Source organism: Arachis stenosperma, chromosome 5, assembly GCF_014773155.1.
Source record: "Arachis stenosperma cultivar V10309 chromosome 5, arast.V10309.gnm1.PFL2, whole genome shotgun sequence".
In the NCBI taxonomy this organism is placed as follows: Eukaryota; Viridiplantae; Streptophyta; class Magnoliopsida; order Fabales; family Fabaceae; genus Arachis; species Arachis stenosperma.
Window position 1 is genome coordinate 57055858 of NC_080381.1, and position 8696 is coordinate 57064553.

Here is an 8696-nt window from a genome sequence, read left to right on the forward strand (position 1 = left end):
CCGAGTAGGATTCAAGGATTGAATGAATGTGACAAGCTTCAAACTCGCGATTATTGGGCATAGTGACAGACGTAAAAGAATCAATGGATTCTATTCCGACATGATCGAGAACCGACAGATGATTAGCCGTGCTGTGACAAGAGCATTTGGACCATTTTAACTGAGAGGATGGGAAGTAGCCATTGACAACGGTGACGCCCTACATACAGCTTGCCATGGAAAGGAGTATGAAGGATTGGATGAAGACAGTAGGAAAGTAGAGATTCAACAGGAACAAAGCATCTCCATACACTTATCTGAAATTCCCACCAATGATTTACATAAGTATCTCTATCTCTATTTTATGCATTATTTATCTTTATTTTCAAAAACCATTATAACCATTTGAATCTGCCTAACTGAGATTTACAAGATGACCATAGCTTGCTTCATACCAACAATCTCCGTGGGATCGACCCTTACTCACATAAGGTATTACTTGGATGACCCAGTGCACTTGCTGGTTAGTTATGCGAAGTTGTGACATAGTGTGATTCACGTTTGAGAGCTCCAAGTCTTTGGCACCATTGTTGATGATCACAATTTCGTGCACCACTTTTTATCCTTAATCATCTTTTTCTTTTCTTTTGTTTGAGTCTTGTGTCAATCTTTAAGTTTGGTGTCTTTTTGGTGTTTCTTTGTTTTCTTTCCTTAGTTTTTCGAAAAATTGTTCTTAAGTGTTCTTCATTGTGTTCGAATTGTTCTTGATATTTTTCTTGTTTGATTTTAAAAATTTTAAGTTTGGCGTCTTTTAGATGTTTTTCCTTTAATTTTTGAAAATTAGTGTCATTTGATCTTAAATTTTTAAATTTGGTGTCTCTTAGTTATTTTTCTTTTTTCTTTAAAATTTGAAAATTAAAAAAATACATATATATATATATATTTCTTTTATCTTTATTTTTTGAAAATTTTTGCTATCTTTTCTTATCTTGATTTAAAAATTTTAAGTTTGGTATTTTCTTGTTAGTAAAGTTTAAATTTTAAATTTCAAATCTTATCTTTTCAAATCTTTATCTTATCTTTTGTGTATCTTTCTTTAAATTTCATATATCTTATCTTATCTTATTTTAATTTCAAATTTCAAAATCAAATCTTTTCAAATTTCAAAATCTTTTTCAAATCTTTATCATATCTTTTTACTATAAATCTTTAAAATTTTAAAATTTCAAATTCTTATCTTTTTAAATCTTTATCTTAATCTTTTAAAAGTATGAATCTCAAAATTTTAATCTTGTCTTTCTTAATCTTTTTAAATCTTTATCTTATCTTTCTTTTTAAATTTTAAAACATAATATCTTATCCTCTTTTTAAATTTAAAACTTTTAATTTTTAATTCTCTACTTTCTTTTAAAATTGAATTTCAAAATCAAATATTTTATTTTCAAGTCTTGTTAGTTAGTTAGTTACTTGTTTGACCTTATTCTCTTTCTATTTTCCTTCTCTTTCTTCTTTTTCAAAACCTCCTAACTACTTTCTCTTTCTTCTCTTTCGAAAATCTCATCTCTCTTTCCCTCTCTATTTTAAAAAATATCTCCTATTTTCTCTCTATTTATTTTCAAAAAATATCCTTATTATAGGACATCTTCTTTCTTTTCCTCTTGACCTATCTCTCTAACAGAGGAGACGCAAGGAAGGTCCTAGGTGACTTTACTGCTCCCACTTATGATTTCTATGGGTGCAGCATCTCTATACCTGCCATTAGTGCAAATAGTTTTGAGCTGAAACCCCAACGAGTCACTCTAGTTCAACATAACTGCCAGTTTCATGGACTTCTACAGGAAGATCCCAACAGTTTCATCTCTGATTTCTTGCAGATCTGTAGTACTGTCAAGACTAATGGAGTGGATCCAGAAATTTACAAGCTTATGCTCTTCCCCTTTGCTGTAAGGGATAGAGCTAGGTTATGGCTAGATTCCTAGCCCAAGAAAAGCCTGGACTCTTGGGAGAAGGTGGTCAATGCATTCTTGACCAAGTTTTTTCCACTTCAGAAGCTAAGCAAGCTTAGGGTGGAAGTCCAAATCTTTAGACAAAAAGAGGGTGAATCCCTCTATGAAGCCTGAGTGAGGTACAAGTAACTGATCAGAAGGTGCCCTCCTAACATGGTTTCAGACTGGACCATGCTAGATATCTTCTATGATGGTCTCTCTGAATTGTCCAAAATGGCATCCGACCACTCTGCTGGTGGATCACTCCACTTAAAGAAAATGCCTGAGGAGGCACAGGAACTCATTGACATGGTTGCAAACAACCAATTCATGTGCACCTCTGAGAGGAACCTTGTGAACAATGAGGTAGCTTAGAAAAGAGGAGTCATGGAGATTGACACTCTGAAGGCCATATTGGCTCAGAAAAAGATCTCGACCCAACAGGTCAACATGATCTCTCAGCATCTGACTTAATTGCAAGCAGCAACTGGCAGCACGCAAGAAAACTCCTATGAAGGAGATGCCTATGATCCAGATCAACTCATGATGGAGGAGGTTCATTATATGGGAAATTCCTTAGGGAATCCCCACAATGAGCCTTATGGAAACACCTACAACTCATCATGGAGGAATTATCCCAACTTTTTATGGAGGGATCAACAGAAGCCTTTCCAAGGCTTCAACAACAAACAAGGTGGAAGAACCCAGAATAGGTTCAACAATAGACCATTCCCACCTTCTCAACAATAGATGGAGACTTCTAAGCAGAGCCTTTCTAACTTAGCTACTATAGTCTCTGATCTCTCTAAGACCACTAACAGTTTCATGACTGAAACAAGATCTTCCATTAGGAATTTAGAGGTACAGATTGGTCGGCTGAGTATGAAGATCCCTGAGATCCCTTCTAACACTCTTCCAAGTAATACTGAAGTAAACCCAAGAGAAGAATGCAAGGTCCTCAATGTAGGAGCTGAGGCCAAAACTGAAGAAGAACTTTTGGCGGCCAGCCAGCTGGGAGTAGAGGCTGGGCGTTCAACGCCCAAAGAGGAGCAAGTCCTAGCGTTAAATGCCACAATGGGGGAGGATGGGCGTTGAACGCCCACTAAGGACCCCTTTGTTAGAGATATAAAAGAAACCAGAGCTCATGAGGAGACAATAGGGGTTTCCTTGAATGCCTTATTGCAGATTATAGACTCTGAAGAATATTCCTCCTCTGATGAGGAAGAGGAAAATAGGAAAGAGCAAGTTGCTCCGTACTTAAGAATTTTGATGAAGCTGAATGCTAAATTATTTGGAATAGAGACATTGGAAGACGAACCTCCAGTGCTCACTAAGGAACTCAATGCCTTGGTTCAATAGAAACTATCTCAAAAGATGCTGGATCCCAGACGCTTCCTAATTACTTGCACCATAGGGACAATTACCTTTGAGAAGGCTTTACGCGACCTAGCGTCAAGCATAAACCTCATGCCTTTCTCTATAATGGAGAGGATGGGAATTTTTGAGGTGCAAGCTGCCAATATCTCATTAGAGATGGCAGACAAGTCACTGAAAAAGGCATATGGTCTTGTAGAAGTTGCCATAGTAAAGGTTGAAAACTTTTACATCCCTGAAGATTTTATAATCTTAGATACTTGAGAGGACGAGGATGAATCTATCATCCTTGGAAGATTTTTCTTAGCCACTGCCAATGCCATAATTGATGTGGCAAAGGGGGAGCTCGTTCTGCAGTTATGAAAAGATCACATCTTGTTCAAGATGCCTAAACCTAACTCCCTCCCTAAAGGAGAGACAACTGTGCAACACTTGGTGTTCCAACCCTCTCTCTCTCTGTGTGTAGAGCTTTGCAGAGCCCTCAGACTCCAAATCCTAAATTTGGTGTTGAGAAATCATCATAAAGTGATGAGAATGAAGGTACTAAGAAAAAGGTATCTAAGGACTGGAGGGATAAGAAAATCCCCCACTGAAGGCCTCTCACTTGGCATGAGAGGTGTCTTCATAGACAGCCCAGTCATTCCACACCATGTGAACAATATCCTATCTCTAGAACATGTGGAGCTCCTCCATTAAAGAATAGGAAGGAAGTTCACTGTGAGGGGTGAAGTTCTGAACCCTTACCTATCTCCGTAAAGGAGCTGACCATCAAGATAGTGATGTTAAAGATGTGTTTGTTGGGAGGCAACCCAACCATAATTATAGTATTCCTATTTTTTTAGTTATTTCTATTTGAGTTATATTAAGTTATTTTCATAGTTATTTCCCTTTAAGTTTGTGATCATGTGCATTAGTCAAAACAGAGACAGAGACATTTAGAGATGGAAGAAGAACACCCTGAAGTAAACCCCTTGCTGGCGTTGAACACCACACAAGAATGCAGGTGATGAGCGGATAATTTATACGCTTTTTGGTATTGTTTTTAGGTAGTTTTTAGTATGATCTAGTTACTTTTAGGGATGTTTTCATTAGTTTTTATGCTAAATTCATATTTCTGGACTTTACTATGAGTTTGTGTGTTTTTCTGTGATTTCAGGTATTTTCTGGCTGAAATTGAGGGACCTGAGCAAAATTCTGAGAAGGAAGCTGACAAAGGACTGCTGATGCTGTTGGAATCTGACCTTCCTGCACTCGAAATGAATTTTCTGGAGCAACAGAACTCCAAATGGCGCGCTCTCAACGGCGTTAGAAAGTAGATATTCAGAGCTTTCCAGCAATATATAATAGTCCATACTTTATTCGGGAATTGACAACGTAAACGGGCGCTCAACGCCAGTTCCATGCTGCATTCTGGAGTCAAACGCCAGAAACACGTCACGAACCAGAGTTGAACGCCCAAAACATGTTACAACTTGGCGTTCAACTCCAAGAAAAGTCTCAGCTCGTGGATGGATCAAGCTCAGCCCAAACATATACCAGTGGGCCATGGAAGTGGATTTATGCATCAATTACTTACTCCTGTAAACCCTGGTAGCTTGTTTAGTATAAATAGAACTTTTTACTAGTGTATTAGTCATCTTTTGACTATTTAGTCTTTGATCATTCGTTCTTGTGACCACTTGGGGGCTGGCCATTCGGCCATGCCTGGACCTATCACTTATGTATTTTCAACGGTGGAGTTTCTACACACCATAGATTAAGGGTGTGGAGCTCTGCTGTACCTTAAGTTTTAATGCAATTACTACTATTTTCTATCCAATTCGATTTATTCCTGTTCTAAGATATTCGTTGCACTTCAACTTGATGAATGTGATGATCCGTGACACTCATCATCATTTTCACCTATGAACGCGCGTGACTGACAACCACTTCCGTTCTACCTTAGACTGGGCGCATATCTCTTGGGTTCCTTAATCAGAATCTTCGTGGTATAAGCTAGAATTGATGGTGGCATTCATGGGAATCCGAAAAGTCTAACCTTGTCTGTGGTATTCCGAGTAGGATTCCGGGATTGAATGACTGTGACGAGCTTCAATCTCCTGAAGGCTGGGCGTTAGTGACAGACGCAAAAGAATCACGGGATTCTATTCCAACCTGATTGAGAACCGACAGATGATTAGCCGTGCTGTGACAGAGCATTTTGACCATTTTCACTGAGAGGATGGGATGTAGCCATTGACAACAGTGATGCCCTACATACAGCTTGCCATGGAAAGGAGTAAGAAGGATTGGATGAAAGCAGTAGGAAAACAGAGATTCAACAGGGACAAGCATCTCCATACGCTTATCTGAAATTCCCACCATTAATTTACATAAGTATTTCTATCCTATTTTATTTATCTTTTAATTATCTAATCCAATCACATTTGAATCAGCCTGACTGAGATCTACAAGATGACCATAGATTGCTTCATACCAACAATCTCCGTGGGATCGACCCTTACTCACGTAAGGTATTACTTGGATGACCCAGTGCACTTGCTGGTTAGTTGTGCAGAGTTGTGACTAAGTGTAATTCACGTGTGAGAGCTACCAAATTATTGGAGCCATTGTTGATGATCACAAAATCCGTGCACCAAGTTTTTGGCGACGTTGCCGGGGATTGTTCGAGTATGGACAACTGACGGTTCATCTTGTTGCTCAGATTAGGTAATTTTCTTTTCAAAAACCTTTTAAAAATCTTTCAAAAAAAATTTTATTCCTATTTTCGAAATTTTTTTTAAATAAATCATTCTATGGCTTCAAAACATTTAAGAATGGATTCCAGAGTTTCATGAAGCATGTTGAATCCTGGCTGGCTGCAAAGCCATATTCAAACTCCTTTGGAATTGGTCTTCAACTAATCACCACAATGCATGTAATTCCATCCTAAAGCTGACTGGCTATTAAGCCATGTCCAACCCTTTGATTGGAGCTTTGGGCTAATATTGAAAGATTCCTGGAATTCTTCTTAAAGATTTTGAATTTTTTATTTTCTTTTTCCTATATGTTTTTCGAAAAAAATAAAATAAAATACAAAAAAATTAAAAAAATAAAAAATATTTTGTGTTTCTTGTTTGAGTCTTGAGTCAATTTTTAAGTTTGGTGTCAATTGCATGTTTTTAAAATTATTATGCATTTTTCGAAAATTCATGCATTCATAGTGTTCTTCATGATCTTCAAGTTGTTCTTGGTAAGTCTTCTTGTTTGATCTTGATGTTTTCTTGTTTTGTGTATTTTCTTGTTTTTCATATGCATTTTTCATTTGTTAGAGTCCAAGCATTAAAGATTTCTAAGTTTGGTGTCTTGCATATTTTCTTTGCATCAAAAAATTTTCAAAAATATGTTCTTGATGTTCATCATGATCTTCAAAGTGTTCTTGGTGTTCATCTTGACATTCATAGTGTTCTTGCATGCATCATGAGTTTTGATTCATAATTTTCATGTTGTGAGTCATTTTTGTTGTTTTTATCTCTCATCATTAAAAATTCAAAAATCAAAAAATATCTTTTCCTTATTTCTCTCCTAATTTTTGAAAATTTGAGTTGACTTAGTCAAAAATTTTTAAAATTAGTTGTTTCTCATGAGTCAAGTCAAATTTTCAATTTTAAAAATCTTATCTTTTCAAAATCTTTTTCAAAATTTAAATCTTTTTTATTTTTTATTTAATTTTTGAAAATCTTTTTAAATATTTTTCAAAAAAATCTTTTTCTTAATTTTATCTTGATTTTCAAAAATTATACTAACAAGTAATATGATTGATTCAAAAATTTGAAGTTTGTTACTTTCTTGTTAAGAAAGCTTCAATCTTTAAATTCTAGAACCATATCTTTTAGTTTCTTGTTAGTCAAGTAATTAATTTTAATTTTAAAAATTAAATCTTTTTCAACCATATCTTTTTATCATATCTTTTTATCTTATCTTTTCATCATATCTTTTTCAAAATTTCATCTTTTTCAAAAATTTGATTTCAAAATATCTTATCTAACTTCTTATCTTCTTATCTTTTCAAATTTAACTTTAATATCTTTTTCAACTAACTATTTGACTTTTTGTTTGTTTCTTATCATTTTCAAAACCACCTAACTACTTTTTCCTCTTTAATTTTCGAAAATATCTCATCTCTTTTTCAAAATTTCTTTTTAATTGTTTTAAATTTTAATTTTAATTATATCTTATCTTTAATTTTCGAAAATCATTAACTACTTTTTCAAAATTATTTTCGAATTCTCCCTCTTTTCTCTTTTTCTATATATTTATTTATTTACTAACACTTCTCTTCACCTCTCTTCATCTCCAATCACTGCCTCTATCCTCACCCTTGTGATTGGATTCTCCACTATTATTCCTTTCTTCTTTTACTAATAATAAGGATCCTCTTTGTCCAGATATAGAGGATTCCTCTTCCTTTTCTTTTTCTCTTCTCTATCATATGAGCAGGAATAAGGAAAAAGGGCACTCTTGTTGAAGCTGATCTTGAACCTGAAAGGACTCTGAAGAGAAAACTAAGAGAAGCTAAATTACAACAATCCAGAGGCAACCTTTCTGAAATTTTCGAACAAGAGAAGGAGATGACAACCGAACCCAACAACAATAATGCAAGGAGGATGCTTGGTGATTTCACTAAACCAACGTCCAAGTTTGATGGAAGAAGCATCTCAATTCCTGCCATTGGAGCAAACAATTTTGAGCGGAAACCTCAATTAGTTGCTTTGATGCAACAGAACTGTAAGTTTCATGGACTTCCATCTGAAGATCCTTATCAGTTTTTAACTGAGTTCTTGCAGATTTGTGAGACTGTTAAGACAAATGGAGTAGATCCTGAAGTCTACAAGCTCATACTTTTCCCTTTTGCTGTAAGAGACAGAGCTAGAACATGGTTGGACTCACAACCTAAAGATAGCTTGGACTCCTGGGATAAGCTGGTCACGGCCTTCTTGGATAAATTCTTTCCTCCTCAAAAGCTGAGCAAGCTTAGAGTGGATATTCAGACCTTCAAGCAAAAAGATGGTGAATCCCCCTATGAAGCTTGGGAAAGATACAAGTAGATGACCGAAAAGTGTCCTTCTGACATGTTTTCAGAGTGGACCATATTAGATATATTCTATTATCGTCTATCTGAGTTTTCCAAGATGTCATTGGACCACTTTGCAGGTGGATCCATTCACCTAAAGAAAACGCCTGCAGAAGCCCAAGAACTTATTGACATGGTTGCAAATAACCAATTCATGTATACTTCTGAGAGGAATTCCGTGAATAATGGGACGCCTCAGAGGAAGGGAGTTCTTGAAATTGATGCTCTGAATGCCATATTGGCTC

The 8696-nt window shown here is 35.9% G+C and overlaps 1 non-coding gene across 1 annotated transcript; it reads right to left on the minus strand.

Annotated features, from left to right (window-relative positions):
* Nucleotides 1–2036: 2036 nt before the first annotated feature.
* Nucleotides 2037–2145, minus strand: LOC130983794 (small nucleolar RNA R71). Its single transcript, XR_009087769.1, has one exon. It is a non-coding gene; the product is annotated as a small nucleolar RNA R71 (small nucleolar RNA).
* Between the last annotated feature and the right edge of the window lie 6551 nt (nt 2146–8696).